Source organism: Cibotium barometz, chromosome 43 (genome assembly GCF_041138505.1).
Source record: "Cibotium barometz isolate CiBa-2024 chromosome 43, ASM4113850v1, whole genome shotgun sequence".
In the NCBI taxonomy this organism is placed as follows: Eukaryota; Viridiplantae; Streptophyta; class Polypodiopsida; order Cyatheales; family Cibotiaceae; genus Cibotium; species Cibotium barometz.
The window spans coordinates 19,404,367-19,421,925 of NC_141088.1; the positions used below are offsets into that span (position 1 = coordinate 19,404,367).

The following is a 17,559-nucleotide window of genomic DNA, read 5'->3' on the forward strand; positions in this document are numbered from 1 at the left end:
TATATTTACTATGTAAACTCCCATGCGAGTTTCCTTTAGTCTAAACTTCCCACTGTGACCCTCTTATACATTATCGAAAATGGTTAGGTATGGAATATAAATCTCTTACGAATGATGGCACAAAATAGGTATAAAAACTCTAAAATTGGCCAAAAATCGACATCTCTAAAATCACTCAATTTGTGACCAAAATTTAAAGTATTTGCCACTTTTAAAACATTTAATATAGATGCTAAAAACCACCAAGTCAACTGGACCCAAAAATACATACATAGGAGTACGTTACATCCTCTTTTGAACTTGAAAGTATAGAAACATTGGGCAACTATTTCAAATTTTGAGTGTAATGTGCTGACATGTAGTGTAATATTGGCAAATTTACCTCAGTAACAAATACAAGATAGCAAATTTGGATTTTCTATCCCTATAAAATAGCCCAACGCTGTTTGAAGGCCCTTTTAAATTAAAATAGCCAGTGGACTAACATTAGTCTCCATTTTGTTCCCCATTTGTGCATCTTCTTCACCTATATCAAAACTTCCTGGAAACTTCAAATTTGAATCAACATGATCCCTATTTTCAAAACAAGAGACAGATATATATGATAGTTAAGTATGTATTTTAGAATCAATCGATGCATACCATAAGACTGCGATTTTGCTTCGTACTGTATCTTGAAGTTTCTAAACACACTCATTTTAGATACTCCTTGGATTTAAATTATGATAAATGAACTTACTCAAGAGCTTACATTGGCAAGTTAATTCGGCAACTCCACTAGTTCGGAAACATCGATGATATTATTTAGAAGATGAAATTATTTAGAAGATGATATTATATAGTAAGGCATTGTTCCTTGTCACAGCTAGGAGAGGGTGGTCCTGACGCTAGCAGTGAGGAGGTCCACCTCTTTCTTCTCGATGCCGAAGGCCGTTTCGAGCACCTGGTCGGGGAGGGGCGGATTGGCCGCGAAGAGGGCGGCGGCGAGCTGCGAGGTGCCCGGGTTCTGGCTGTTAAGGGCGGAGATGGCCAGGGCGGGCTGGTGCATGTCGGGGTTGAGCTGGAAGTGCACTAGGCCACGGGGGAAGACGAAGAGATCGCCTGGGGAGAGGTTCTGCTGGAAGAGGGAGTTGTTGGTGGAGACGAAACCCACCTGGAGCATGCCCTGGGCCAGGAAGAGCACCTCGGTGGCGCGGGGATGCACGTGGGGAGGGTTAAGGCCCTTGGGCTGAAAGTCGATGCGCGCGATGGACAGGCCCTGCGTGTTGAGGCCCGGGAAGTTGGTCGCGAAGGCCAGGTTAACGGCGGAGCCCAGTCCTTTGACCAGGGGTGCCGCGTTACGAAGCAGCGTTGACGTGAAGTCCGAGGGCTGCACGCGGTTGGACGGCTTGCAGGTCAGCCCGTTGAGGGTGAGTGGGCCGCCGTCCGCCACGCAGAAGTCCTGCAGAGGGTCTTCATCGGCGGCACTCACCTCGACTATGAGCAGCGGCGGCGCAGAGGAGGCCAACAGCATCAGCGCGGCCAGAAGCAAGTAGCTAACTGCCATGACTGAGAGACTAGCAAAGAGTACATATTGAAAAGAAGGCACTCGTCGCTGCAATTTATGAACGGCGCCCGAGTTCAAAGATTCTACTATCTGCCACGCCACAAGGACGGGTGAACGCTATCTGAAAGCAACTGGAGTTCGGCTCGGTTCTCCGGTCAGCATCTTACGGCAGCGCTGCCATAAGATGAAAAACCCGTGATCTAAGTTTGAACACAAATGCCATCAATCCCCCATGAAATCTTAGGGTCATTAGGATACTTTCACTCTTCTACAAAGCACCAATTTGGGGTCCCTACAGGCTACAAATATATATATGGCTGGAGCCTTCCTTTACTCTTGTGGAAGAAAATATTTGAAGCACCATAGATCTAAACATATTAGTAGGAACTTGTATGAAACCATACCATACTTGTGTGAAGTTCATGATCCGCACACACGATAACTAGGAGGTGGATTGCACTACTTCATTGTAAACTATACATCTATAAATGCAATCATTTGAACCCAATGATAGTAGTCGAATAGTTAATGTGAGACCCACCCCACCATCACGTCGCGAGCACCTACCAAATTATGTATGTAGATTTCTTCGACTCTCAACCAAGTAGAGCATATGCATTTGTCAAAGGAGGTGGATTGCAAGACTTTATTGTAAATTGTATATCTATAAATGTAAACATTTGAACCCAATGATAGTAGTCGATAGTTAATGTGAGACCTACCCCGCCATCACATCACCCACCAATGTTGAATAATAAGACTAGCACATTCTACCTTCTCCACTACACTATATGGGTCTGGGGACCACTGTCCTACCTAAAAACTATAGGACTATCTTTACTCTTGTTTAAGAAAGTGTTTCTACTGACCTGCATCTACATAATCCCTTATGTCAAAATAAAGTCATGCATGATTGTAAGCTAGTGGAGACACAAATCATGCTTGTAGAGCCATATTTAAGTGTGGACACATTGGGCAAGTGAACACAAATCATGTGTTAGTGACTTCATGATGCAACACACTAGATGATCAACTGGGCAAGTGAACACAAATCATGTAGCTTGAGTCTTATAACTATTTTAAGGTTATGAGAAACCCATACTTCAGGCCCAAGGGACGTACGAGTTAAAAGAGAGGACCAGTTTGAAAGGAAGTACAATCTCTCAGCGTAATTTTTCTCATGTGCATGCTTGACAGATAAATGATGCTTTCATTTTCATATATTTATGAGCATAGAAAGACATTTCATTTAATATTTAAAGTATCTTTAAAATCATCAATAGAAGTGCCACGCCACAATCAATCACTACATGCCAACAATCACAACCAAAAAAAAACTAAAAATATATAACATTGTGATAAAAAGATAATATTATCCAAAAACCTTCAAATGAACATGCATTTTTGGTCTTTTTTAAATAAAAAAAAACAATTTTGAGGTAAAATACATAATATAAGGATTGCAGGGATATCTATATCTACTCCTTCTTCATGTGTAACATCTCATGTAACTTATTTGCACTCTACCCATGCCTAAACATAAGGGTCATGTAAATACATAAGAACTTAGTACCACTTTTCTACCATCTAGCCACTGCCATGACTGAGAGACTAGCAAAGAGTGAGCAAAGAACTCGTCGCTGCAATTTATGAACGGTGCACGCTCATCGCCCAAGTTCAAAGATTCCACTATCTCCCACGCGACAAGGACTGGAGAACGGGGCAACTCGAGTTCAATTAGGTTCTCCGGTAAGCATCTTACGACACCGCTGTCGTTATGTATGTTGAAATGTGTGAGTGGATTGTATTTACTTGATGTATGAGCCATTTATGTATACATAGAGCTTCGTATGTTCTATTTATTGGAACGTAAAGCTATGCATGCTCTATGTATGCATGCACCATAAACCTATACATGCTCTATGTATCCAGACATAGAACTATGTATGCTCTATATGTATGTATGCATAGAGATCTGCATGCTATATATATATATGCATAAATGGATCATACATACCTCTATGTATGCTCTATGAATGCATACATAAAGCATACAGAGCTCTATGTATGCATAAATGGAGCATACATAGCTATATGTAGGCTCATGTATGCATACATAGAGCATGCATAGTTCTTAATGCTGCCTGGATTGAAACAAGTAAGGGTGGTTAATGCTGCTTGGATTGAAACAAGTAAGGGTGGTTAATGCATTCCTTAAATGATGTAAGAACCTACTTTCTTATATGCATCATGAAATAAAAAAGCATGCGTGCGGTGCACGTAAGAGTTGAATGCAAGGAAAGATTTTTAATGGCGAGGCTCTAGCTATAGTGCATAGTGTGTAGGCGTTAGTGTATAGTGCATGAGTGGTGTAGAAAGTTGCGATATTTTTACATAAATCTCTTGGCCCTCCTCTCGAAAAGTAATGTTTTGACTCTTATGCTTGCCCGTCTCACACAATTGACTTGACTTAGACTCTTATGTGTGCCTTTCAATCGCACGCGACTTGGATAATGATGTATACATGAAAGAATTAAAGTGCAAAGGATAAATGATAGCTCTCCACCATGTTTTAAGGTTTTGAGCAACACAACAGGATAATTTTTTATTCCATCCTCCACTTTTTTGGCATCAAGGTATCTCCTCGAAAAAGCGACACAAATGGAAAGCCCAAATACACACACTCACTAGCTTAAGACTAACCAAGTGAAGTTCACTTACCTTTTTCTTAGCGTGGTAGATCTTATATACTCAACCGCCATATTGGAGAAGAGGCAACCACATTGATGCGAGTTATTAGTTGAGAACACCCACCTCTCATTATCATGGTAAGAGTTATCTATGTAGAGCTTGGGGCCCTCAATAGAGAAGAGATCTCTCACACTCTCACATGAGTTATCTATGTAGACCTTGGGACCCTCAATAGAGAAGAGATCTCTCACACTCTCACACATAAAGCAATGAAGGGGGTAATGTGCCCACCCAGTCCCAAAAGATGTATACATGGGAGATGCAAGGAGACAAGGAGAGAAAGAAGGCGCTACATGGTGGCAGTTAGACTTTCAAAGCCTCATATCTCCTCCTCCTTAGGGGTGTACTTTTAGGAAGACGTACATATAACGTGTAATCAAAGGGTATTTAAAAATATCATTTTCTATGAATTTTAATGGTAAAAAATGAACCCTTTTTCTTTATAAATATATGGTTTTTTTTTCAAAATGCCATTTGAAATCCCCTTATGTAGGTAGATGTCTTTAATTTTTTCTCAAAATCTTTGCTTAAAAAACCCCTCCTAATGATCGCACATAGAAGATTTATATATTTTTAAGTGAAGATTTCCTCTTTTTCTTTTCTTGCATCCACACCCACTCACACACACCCACCATACACAATCACACCTCCTGGGAGGAGTTGCATGCTACTTGTGTAGTCATTCATTTATCTTCAGTTCATCATCATTGTTTTTAGTTTTTCACTTTGTGCTCTAACATTGATTTATTGAATTAGAGAAATATGTAAGGTTGTGATTCTTGATTTTGTAAAGTCTAATTCAGTGTTGTAATGATAACCGTGTGGCATAATACCCTACCCCAAAGGAAACACACCTGCACATGCATTTAGATTAGTTCATTTCATGAAAAATACACAGAACAACAAAAAACCATAAAACACACAGAAAATAGAGAAAAAAAACCCAAAAAAAATTAAAAAAGAGACACTGTTGAAAGAAAGATGAGTGTGAAAGGGTAAAACAACAAACTTAACATCTATGTAAGGAATCTTCGTTGGAACATGGAGCCACACTTCCCTTCCCCTCCAAAAGCCGAAATTGTGTCTCGCAAACATTCTTGACTACAAGGAGATATCTTTTGGAGGAGGTTGACCATATGCATTTGCGGTCTTGGAAAGTGGTGGTGGTAGTTATTGCTTGCCTTCTATATGAAGTTAATGAGAGTGAGTTCTCCTTGTGTGCTCCCCTACCACAACAAAACGCAGGATGGGAATTGAGAAATTCCTAACCCCATACCTCCACAAAAACCCTTGCTTTGACTTTGACAATTTTTCATCTACGAGGATTTCATAGAACCACCAATGGCTATGAAACCGACCCATCAATAATGAATTTTACTTAGGTAACGATGGTCTTGATCTATCTCCATCTTTTCAATAACAACAACCCCACTCTCATGTGGAAAAATGGTGACCTTTAACATTGATGAGTCTCCCTGCAACTCGATCGAAGGAATCCCACCGAACCTCAATGTCCATTGATGGGTAGTGTATTGGCTGTTGAAAAATAGGTAGAGGGAGAGGAGACACACATATAGGAGCAAACCCTAATGTATATTGCAAACCCTAACCATAGAGGGAAGCCATCTCCCTTCTCACACAATGCATAAAGCTATAATCCATAATACACACAACACACTATAAGTTGTGTCCACACACATCTAACCCTAGCTAATGTCCACACACTATGACCAGCTGGACGTGGTCATTTATGTCTCACACATGCTGCTACCTAACATGCCAGCACATAGCATAGCTGGCACACACTGACATCGAGCTTGAATCTCAACAGCCCCTCTCAAGCTCATGATGTACTGCCATAGATGAAGATGTAGATGAGCTTGGGATATCAAAGCTCTCAACACTCCCCCTCAAGCTCATCCCATGTACTCCCAACATAGTACGGAAGTACTCAAACTTCTCCCTGCTAAGTGGCTTTGTAAAGATGTCTGCCACCTGCTCATCAGTCTTCACATACTGTAGATCAACTGTACCATCCAGCACCTTCTCTCTGACAAAGTGATAATGGACCTCTATGTGTTTGGTCCTCGCATGAAATACTAGATTCTTGGCCAACTGTATACTGCTCATGTTGTCACAATGAATGACAACTTTGCCATCAATAGGCTCACCCAAATCTGCCAAGAGACTCTTTAACCAAATTCCTTCACAAGTAGCAATGGCTGCACCCCTGTATTCAGCCTTTGTACTGGATAAAGCAACTGCAGGTTGCTTCTTGCTATTCCAACTCACCACGGCACTTCGAAGTGTAAAGGCATAACCACTAATAGACCTCCTGTCATATGAGCTACCTGCCCAATCAACATCTGTGTAGCCATGTATATCCAAGCCTTTACCATTCTCATATAGAAGACCATAATGTGCAGTGGTCTTTACATATCGCATGATGCTTCTCACTGCATCCAAATGAGGTTTTCTGGGGCTCTGCATAAACTGGCTTACTAGCCCCACAACATAACTCAAATTCGGGCGTGTGATAGTCATGTAAATGAGACTACCAACCATCTTTCTGTACATAGATGGATCATCCAACTCCTCACCAAAATCAGCCCGCAACTTTACATTCTACTCCAAAGGTGTACTCATAGGCTTACACCCTGTCATGCCATATTTTGCCAACATATCCAATGCATATTGGCGTTGCACTAACCATGTACCTGCATGGTCTTTGATCACTTCAATTCCAAGAAAGTATCTCAACTCACCCAAGTCTTTCATGTCAAATTGCCCACTCAATGCTTTCTTGACATGCATCACATCTGTACCATGATCACCATTAGGACTTGTTTGGGGTCTTCTTGGGCCCTTTTATTTGGACACTTAGTGAAATGCTTAAAATGCTAATCAAGCTTTGACCAAGCTAGTGGTCTAGGCCTGAAAATGCATTTTTCCTTTTCTACAAAAAAGAAAATAGGCCAAAAGGTAATCTAATCATTAGATCTTCTGTCCTTGGGAAGGAATATGGACCTAACTGCCTTTTTGTCTTGTAGTGAAGTACCTTTCACAAAGAATGTTTGAAAATTTTCGTCACTTTGTTCCCTCCCTTTTTGGAGGTGCTGCAGATCCCACTCTCTCTCTACACTCTCTCTCTAAAATGCGTTTAGGGTGTTTTACTTGGGTAAGGGCTTCTTTTTCTCTCTCTAGGAGCCATGGCCTGCAGATCTGGACCTCCTACTCCATCATCCTTTCCACCAGGTCTCATGGAAGAGCTCACCATCCCCTCTTGTGAAGGTATAGATCTACACATCCTTGCAAGCTGAAGCTCTCCATCTCCATCACTAGCAAGCTCTCCATATCTATCATCCTCTCCACACCAGCTCTCATGGAAGAGCTCACCATCCCCTCCTGTGAAGGTACAGATCTACACATCCTTGCAAGCTGAAGCTCTCCATCTCCATCACTAGCAAGCTCTCCATATCTATCTCCTCAAGGCCTCCATTTCCATCTCTATATCCATCTGCATCTCCTCGACCTCCACCTCCATCACCACCTCCATCTTCATCTCCTCCATCACCATCCACATTTCCATCCTCCACCTCCATCCTCCATCTCCATCATCTCCATCACCATCCACATTTCCATCTCTATATCCATCTACATCTCCATCTCCATCACCATCCACATTTCCATCTCTGTATCCATCTACATCTCCATCTCCATTTGCTAGGTACAATGGCTCTACGGGACATCACCATCTCCATCTTCATCTCCTCCATCACCATCCACATTTCCATCCTCCACCTCCATCCTCCATCTCCATCATCTCCATCACCATCCACATTTCCATCTCTGTATCCATCTACATCTCCATCTCCATTTGCTAGGTACAATGGCTCTACGGGACATCACCATCTCCATCTTCATCTCCTCCATCACCATCCACATTTCCATCCTCCACCTCCATCCTCCATCTCCATCATCTCCATCACCATCCACATTTCCATCTCTGTATCCATCTACATCTACATCTCCATCTCCATCACCATCCACATTTCCATCTCTGTATACATCTACATCTCCATCTCCATTTGCTAGGTACAATGGCTCTACGGGACATCACCAACAAGCAATCAAAGTTTCGCTTGCACGTGGACTTAGACGAGGAGTATGCCACAATGCGAAGTAATCGAACGAAGGGATGTATTCTTGCTGAGGTGCTACAACTTCAAGGTGCAAAAGCCATTGATCTTTGGACTGATGGAAGCATTTATCCCCTTGATCCACAGACTGGTGCACCTCCCCCTTTTCGTAATATCATGCAGGTCGTACGCTTCTTGGGTGATGGTTATAACGGTTTCTTAGGGTACTGTCAGAGGCTCTATTCTTTGTACTTGCAGGAACTCTCAAATCAAAATCACCTCAGGAAGCTTCTAAAATTATGCAAGGCAGAAAAGGAAGAATGTGCGTCAACTTTCATGGCCACAAAGGAACATATGCTGGCTCGAGTCAAGGATCTAGAGAAGGAGGATGCAGAGCAGAAGATGAAGCTTGATGAAGGTGTGGAAAGCAGGGATCGAGCTATAGAGAACTATCTCCGTCTTTGAAACTCAACTCGGAACCTTCGCCGACGTGTCGATCATTTCACTCACCTCCCCGTGGGATATAATGCAAGGCAGCAAAGCCTCTGAGTCTTCTTTCCAAAGATGGGGGGGGCTCGCAAAAAGCGACGTGTGCGTCAAACAAGGTAATCACAGCTTTAAAACTAGCATTACATTCCTTTTTCATATAGTTATGTCATTGACTCTGAACTATGTGATGTCCAGGGAATGTGCTAAAGCAATATTAGGTTGTTCCAATACTGAGGAGTCTATCCTTGAGCACATTATTCCAGAGCAGAAAGTAATCAATATGATAACCAATCCAGTAAATGGTGTGTTGCGTGACAGGATTCAAAAGTATTTTCTCAAGGAATTCGAGCAGATTGTCAGTCCCGTTGACATGCTCACTGTGTGCGACACAGCAGGTATCAGTGATAAGGGATACAGGGCTTTGTATACTTGCATCACAGCACGTCTACGAGGCAAAGGAATGACACGATCTATACTTCCAACACCATACAGTATAGTTATGGCAAGGAAGTCAGCAAACAACAATATTGCCGACTTGCTAGGCGGCTACAGATGGGTGGATGGTAGCATGCCAATGTCAAATTCAAAAGATTTTGCTTACAACAAGTTTAACAATGTTTACGTCGAGGTGGAGGCGCTTCAACGAGCTATGATTCAGTTTTATGATATGACATTAGAGGAGACGGATGGAAAGGCTATATTTGTTCTCAAATTGGATGAATGTCAGGTTGTAAAGGGCCAAAGGGTGGAACGTACAAGTATGACACTCATGAGCAGGGCATTGAAGCGAAAGAGCTTAGACGACGAAGATGAAAGGTGATGCGGAGAATAACTTGCACACAAAGCGACGCAAGCAAGATTACTTTGGAGTGCAGTCTGAGAAGAACATATGGTGGCAGGCGGCATGGACCCTTCCGCACGAGGACCATGACAGTCTGAGGTGGTACTTCACCCGTACAGGTATTCAAGGAGTGATACACAGGCAATCAAATGGTGAAGTCTTGCATGTGCCTGGCACTGGTCACTTTGAAATAGAGTGGCACCTTGGTGGTGATCTCAAGACCCTCAAATGCATGTTGGGAACTAAAAGCGGTGCTAACACTTTGTTTCCATGCATCTTTTGTTGTCATCCAAGGATGCCAAGTGTCGCAGTGGGGAAGGCCAAACAAGCAACCAAGGTGAAAGGTCGTAAGCAGGTGTCAGGCTAAAATCTGAGAGGGTTTTTTGGTCAGTGTACATATGGTGCGTGTGGTGTGTGAATAAACTTTGCCCTGAATGCCCTGGCAAGTGTACAGGCCGAGTGATTTTGTTGTGAGCTGGTATTTGCACGTGTTTGTTCCGGAGAAAATGCTGGAGATCTGAAGTTTTTATGGCAATAATGTGGTGTGCCGGTGGTTGCTGAAAGCAGAGCATCGAGACTGAGAATTGACGGATTCAGTATGATAATGATGTTGATGACGAGGATGTAGGCAACTCTCGCATTTATTGGAAGATTCGGTGCGGTGTGATGATCTGAATGTAAGGAGAAGAGGGGGCCCTTGTAGCATTGTATGGTTGGGAGGCTTTTAAATGAAAAATAAAAAATATATGTCAGATGGCCAATTTGTAAAAAACACGTGGAATAGCAAGAAGGCTGCCAGCTTGTATTCCAGAAGCTTGTGGAGAGCTGGTGAAAGTGTCGAAGGCGTAAATGAAGGAGGCGACCGTCCTGACCTTAGAGGGAGCCTCGTCATTCTCTGCAGAGCGCTGACTGGGGGCAGCGGACAGAGAAGGCCGTCGGTGTTGTTTTCGGGGGGGCTCTTGAGGAGCTGCAGGCGTGAGAAAGTGTGGTCGCCTTGGCTCAGAAGTAAAAGCTGCAGAAGGTAGAGGCCGCCTGGGAGCCGGGTGCAGTAGAGACGGGGACGTCTGGGCTCAGGCGACTGTGAGCCGCCTTGTTGTGTGAAAGCTGCGTGAGGAGCTGCAGGCGTGAGAAGGGGGAATCGCCGCCCTTGTAAGTGGGCTGTAAACCACCTTGTTGTGTGAAGAGCCGGCGGCTGTGAAAAGAGGCTGGGCGCAACTTGTAGGAAAGGAACGTGGAGACTGTTGCCACCGCAGTGCTGATGGTGGAAGCGCTGATGTGTGCGCTGAGGGTAGCCACAGGATGGAGCCGCCTGGAGCAGCTGGCGACAGAGAGGTTAATGAAGTGCAGCTGGTAGGCGGGTATCATTACTACAGAGGTGGTGGGGCCTCCAGAGGGGTGCGAAGAAGTGAGAATGGTGGCCGTCTAGTGCTGGAGGTTACTGGACAGTAACAGGCACAGTAACAGGCACAGAGAGTGTGAGAGACTTTGTTGGGTAGCTGTGCAAAGCCAGAGGCAAAGAGAGAGAGAATCTGGTGATTGGCGCAGCAAAAGAGCAACAGAGAGAGTGCTGCAGGCAGGCACCATGGAGCTGCTCTGGAATGGAAGGCAGCTGCAGGTAACTGTATGAGAAGGGAGCCGTGAGGGCTACTCGGAACAGGGTACATGAGATGTGGCTTGGGCTAGATATCTGAGGATGCTGCGGTGAGCAGTGGGTTCGTGGTGAAGAGGTTTTGCAGAGGCTCTGGTGGTTGGTGAAACTGCTGGTCACGACATACAGAGAGTGGGAGCTGCTGAGTGAAGGTTAGCTGGTGTGGGCGCCTTCTGGTGAGAGTAGCTGGTCTTGTGTGGGCGGTGATTGCAGGCAGTGTGTGGATGCTGACCGGAGAGGGAGCCTTGAGTTTTTGTGTGGATTGGATGCAGAAGTGGTGCTGATGTGTGGGCTGGAGACAGTGGGGCTCGCCTACGACAATTAGCAGGTAGCAGCAGACAGAGAGTAGCCAGGCTACAGAGAAAGTGAAGAAGGGTTGCTTGTGTGGGCGCCCTCTGGAGAGTACAGAGACTGGGAGACAGAGGCTTGGTCGTCAGACGCAAGGGTGTATTCCCTTGGCAGTAAATCCTGGCCAGAGTCCTGGTCTTTGGTGTATTTGCTGTGTTTATACAGTGTGTATGGTGTTGTGTGTTTGCTGAATATAATCATCTGTCCTTCGTGGTTCTGAGCTGTTTTATGGTGTGGGTGGGTGGTGAATGTTGAGAGAGTGTTCCAGCCGGTGGCTGGTGGTGCCCGTTCGTGGTAGTTTTTCCAAGTTTGGGAGGTGGAAGAGCTATAGAGGCAGGTTCTTTCTTCTTTTTTTCACCTCACATCCTTCTGGTGCCCCCACTGAGGATTACTTAGGATTGCCCCCAGCGAGGAGTTGCTCAGGCATTGTGTGACTGAGGAGTGGCTCAGTTGACTGAGGATAGCTCAGGGATTTCTCTTACGAGGGTGTATGCCCCAGAGTGAGAGATTGAAGGAAGGTGTTTTTGGGTTTTTGCTTGGAATGGAAGTGAAGTTTTGGGGGTTAAGATGATGTCTTACCCAGAGTTTTATGGTGGTCCGAATGAGGATGTGGCAGACTTCTTGGAAAGGATGGAGGTTGCATGTATAAGCAACCACATCAGTGAGCAGACACAGGTGTTGCGGCTGTTGAGCATCTGTTTGAAAGGGGATGCAAGGACCTGGTACAGGGCTTATGAGGAGTCGTTGAGGGATGCTGTTCCACGCATTGAGATGACTGAGGATGGACTGAAGACAGCACTCAGCAACAGGTTCAAGAAGGTGGAAGACCCCGACAAGGTTTGGCATGAGGTGCAAGCTCTGACACAAGGTGAGTTTGAATCAATAGATGATTACATGAAGAAATTTTCTTTACTATGGGAGACTCTATGCAGGGCTTTGGGGGAAAACCAGGTGCTGCCTGATATGATGAAGAAGAACAAGTTTGTAGCTGGGCTTAAGAGGAGTATTCGCTGGAAAGTGGAATTGAAGAAGCCCAGGTCTTTTGAGGATGCGGTGGAGATTGCTAAGTCAAAAGATTGGAAACTGCAGCGAATGAATCAGTTGGGGATGATTCCAGTTGTAGCACAGCCGGAGATTCGGAGAGTGGAGGCTACACCCATGAGTGCAGTGATGGAGAGGATGAAGCCTACTGAAGCTCAAGCTATGCAGAGAATGCCTCAAGCTAGTCAGGGAGTACCTATGGTTTCTGCAGGTTCTGATGAGGGATTACGGCAGGATATGAAGCAGATGGTTGATCTTATGAAGAATTTGAGCTTAAATTTAATGGGAAGTACAGGTGGTGGACGTGGTAGAGGCCGAGGTAATTATGAAGGGGGAGATGGACAAGCAGGATATGGACGTGGACGTGGTAGGGGTCGTCATTTCATTCCTACATGCTGGAACTGTGGTGAGCTTGGTCATCTGAGTACAGATTGTGATAAGCCTCAGCGTATGGGTGGTGATATGTACCCACTACCTTCACAGCTACCTGACAGGTCGAATGATTATGGTATTGATATCAGGGATCAAGCAGGTCCGAGTGGAATCACAGCTGAAGAGAAGGGTAAAACTAAGGTGATAGATGTGGTCACCCTTGAGAGGACGAAAGAGGCAGAAGCAGATGTGATGCCTTTGGGAAAACGGATGCCACAGGAAAGGGAAAGCAAGGATGCTGCAGGACCCAGCAAGAAGAAAGGAAAAGTAAAGGAAGGAGAGGATGTGAAGGTCAAGCAGAAGAGGAAGCCTCGTAGGAAGTTTCAGGTAACTGATTTTCCACTAGGGGGTGGGCAGGATAGTTATAGCTTGCAGGAGGACATGGCTGGAAGGAAGGCTAACATTACTTTTGGGCAATTGATAGAGTTAGCTCCCAATTTGAAGCGTCAGTGGAAAAGACTTGTGAATCCGAGAGAGAAGGAGCCGGCCAAAGGGATAGTGACTGTTCTATCTGTTCAGGAGTTACCTGACATATGTCCTGTGGTGAATGTTTGGTATAAAGGAAAGAATCTGGGAGAGGCATACATAGATGGTGGAGCACAGATTTGTGTGATCACATTAACTGCTGTGGAGAGGCTTGGTCTTGATTTTACTGAAGCGTCTGGATTCCGAATTCGACTGGCTAATCATCAGAAAGTCAAATGCTTAGGTATGGTAAAGGAATTAGAATTGGAAGCTTTTGATGTGAAGGTGCTTGTGGATTGTCATGTTATGCCTGCAGGAATGGGTGCATTCCCCATTATTCTGGGAAGACCATGGCTGAGAGCGGTGAAGGCTGTTCAGGATTGGAGGAAAGGGGTTATTACTCTGTATGACAGGAGAGGAGATAAGAAGCAATTTAATATGGAAAACCAGAAGCCTGTCAGTGATGAAGAGGAGAGTGAAGCTGATTCGAGTGATGATACGACCAGTACCACTACTAGTGAGGGAACAGAGGATACTTCATCGAGTGAGGAGGATGCAGAGATGGATGCTGTGATTATTGATGAGGAAGTGCTTGGTGATGAGGTTGCTGAACAGGAAAAAGCCATACATGAAGAATGCGAGGAGGTACAAATGAATCCTGAGCAAAGGTATGCATGTGATGTGAAAGAGCTTGCTTTTAAGTCTTTGGATAATAAGCCTGTGTGGGATGAATGCATCCATTGCTTTCTCCCATACATGCTTTCCAATAGCTTCTGTATAGCATGTAGGTTCCACATGCTTCACCAAAGATGTCATATATGCATAACGCATAGCAAAATCACGGTATGTCAACCTGTCACAACTGGATATTTGACCCTTTGGGATCTCTGCAATGCATGCGGATCACTCTAAACACCTGCCACTCTAGCATGTGGTGGCACATATCTATCCTACCTAGCACCAGGTGTGCGTAAAACGGGTATACCAAGTTCCTCATCCAAACTCTCTGAACTTGATGACTCATAACCTGTTATTCCAATGCCTTCAACCTTCTTCTTTCCTTTGTCCACAGCACTACTCCCAGTGCTCAAACTCTCATGCCTCAAACGTCCTGACCATGGACGTACAGTACTACTCTCAGCCTCTCTTGCTGGCCCAGACATAGAAGTAGAACTAGAACTTGCTTGTGGCAAGTTCACATGCACATCAGCTTCAAGTGACTCAATGACACCCTCATCCTTTGCTTTGTACCAACTAGCAAGCTCATCAAACACCACATCTCGTGAGATAACCACTTGTCTAGTTTGTGGATTGTAACATTTGTATGCCTTACGATCCTGTGCATATCCAACAAATACACACTTTTCTGCCTTAGGATCCAACTTCCTTCTTCTTTCATCAGGCACATGTACATAAGCTATGCATCCAAAAACTTTGAGGTGTCCAATGTCTGGCCTAAAACCTGTGAGCCGCATCTCTAGCGTACTTCCATGTATGGCTGCTCTATAGGTGTTTTATTCAGTATATACACCGCGGTAGCACAAGCTTCTGCCCAATAATAATCTGGCATCCTCTTTTCATTGAGCATTGCCCTAGCCACTTCACATATGACTCTATTCTTTCTCTCAGCCACACCATTTTGCTGAGGTGTATACCTGCAAGTCAATTGTCTTCTTATTCCATGCTTTCTCAAGAAATGCGCAAAAGCATTTGAGGTGTATTCACCACCTCCATATGTCCTCAAACACTTAATCCAAGAACCATATTGCTTTCCTACAAAAGCTTTGAAATCCATAAACTTTTCCAACACTTCACTTTTGTCTCTGAGAAAGCATATCCATGTCATTCTGTTGAAATCATCAATGAATGTCACATAATATAAACTGCCTTTGATAGATGGGTTTTGTGCAGGACCCCATACATCATTATGTACTCTCTCAAGTGGCCTGCTACTCATGTTGCCTTCTCTAGGAAACCGCAACCTCGCCTACTTTCCAAACTGACAGGCTTCACAAACATGCATATTCCCATCATATTTGAATCTAGGCAGCCCACTAACAATGCCTCTTGCCTGCATGTTCTTTAACCTTTGTATATTGACATGTCCAACCCTCTTATGCCACATATCAATGTCCTGTACCACATTTCTGCTTTTAGAGAACATGGCTGATTTTAACTCAGGAATCCCAGTATCCAGCTTAAACAACCTGCCTTCTTTCTTGCCTTTAGCAATGACTCTACATCCATGTTTGAAATCCTCAATGAAGCAACCATGCTCGTTGAAACGAACCTATAATCCCTGTTCCACCATTTGACCAACTAAGGCCAAGCTTTTTGACCAACTGAGGCCAAGCTTTTTGTAATCGAAGGCACATACAATACATCTGACATAGATTTTGTTTAACCATTGTGCATAACCAATGGTACACTTCCAACATGTGTAATGGCATGCTGAGTATATCTCCTGTCTCCACATAGCCTTTCACATCCGTAGGCTTCATATGCTCAAATCATTCACCATGACAAGTCATATGGTTTGATGCTCCAGAGTCCATATACCAAGTGTCATCATTTTCAGCATTTGTCATCATAGATCCCACAACATGTTTCATGGCAAACAAGTGATTTGCGCTGCCATCATTACTGCTTGATGCATAATTTCCACCATGTTGTGCATAATTTCTACCATAATGTCCACCACGTTGTGCTCTACTCCCTCTCAAATCATTCTGTTTGCGGAAACAATCACGTGCCATATGACCAAATTTTCCACAGTAATGGCATTTCACATCTTGCATAGATGTTTGTTGGCCTTGCCAACGTTCTCTACCACGAGGATTACCTCTGCTTCTCTGAGGTGTATATCCACGACCACCTCTAGCACCATCAGAAGGCTGAAAATTCTATTGTGGTGACATGTCTTGCCATCCACGACCATTACCACGGCCACGTGATGCGAATCTCCCCCTGCCTCTAAATCCTCTTTGAGAATAGAAAGCTTGATTTCTGCCATTATCATCATGGCTAGTAGATGCATCCTGAAAAGAATCACTGAGTTTGATTTCCTCAACAAGCAAGAGTGAAACCAACTCATCAAAACCTGGTAAACCTCCTGTACTCCGAACCGAGATGGATGTATCAAAAGATTTATATTCCTTACCAAGACCACGCAAGGTAATGTCTACCAAATCATCATCAGGCATGAGGGCATTTATTGTTGCCAATGCATCTGCAAACTTCTTTATTTCTTACACATAATCATGGATGCTCCTTCTATTTCGCTTCACATTATGTATCTGTTGTCGCAAACTGAGACTCACGAGCACTCGTGTCTGTATCAAACAACTTCACCAATGTATCCCATGCATCCTTGGGATTCTCAGCATCATGTATGTGTATGAGCATAGCATCCGAAATACATATAGACAGATAATGCAACACTTTAAATGCTCTTTCTGACCATTGCTTATGAGCTATAACCTGCTCTGCTGTGTAGGTTTTTGGGATAGTTCCGGCTCTCGCTCAGCACCTGTAATGAGATTCCAAAAACCTTTAAATCCCTTCAAAAAACTTTTGATCCTGTACTTCCATGCCTGGAAGTTCTTCCTATCCAGCTTTTCACCAACAATCTGTACTGGATTATCCGACATGTTTGTTCAATGCAAATACACCTTCCGCACAATTCCAAATCTATAAACGAGCCTTCCTCAGCTCAACCACACTCCAATGAGTGTTCCAGATGCTCCAAAGTAGTCAACAATCTTCAATTTTGATGTAGAAAATCAACCTGTATGCATCCAAAATGAACTGGCTCACATAGTCCAAGATACCCTGCTTTGATGCGCTTCCCAAGGCTCCA

At 44.0% G+C, this 17,559-nt stretch overlaps 1 pseudogene across 1 annotated transcript; it reads right to left on the bottom strand.

The window, feature by feature from the left end:
* Window positions 1-696: 696 nt before the first annotated feature.
* Window positions 697-1,566, bottom strand: LOC147613652 (germin-like protein 8-2 pseudogene; annotated as a pseudogene). The gene has a single exon (XR_015263248.1). The product of XR_015263248.1 is annotated as a germin-like protein 8-2 pseudogene (transcript).
* Between the last annotated feature and the right edge of the window lie 15,993 nt (window positions 1,567-17,559).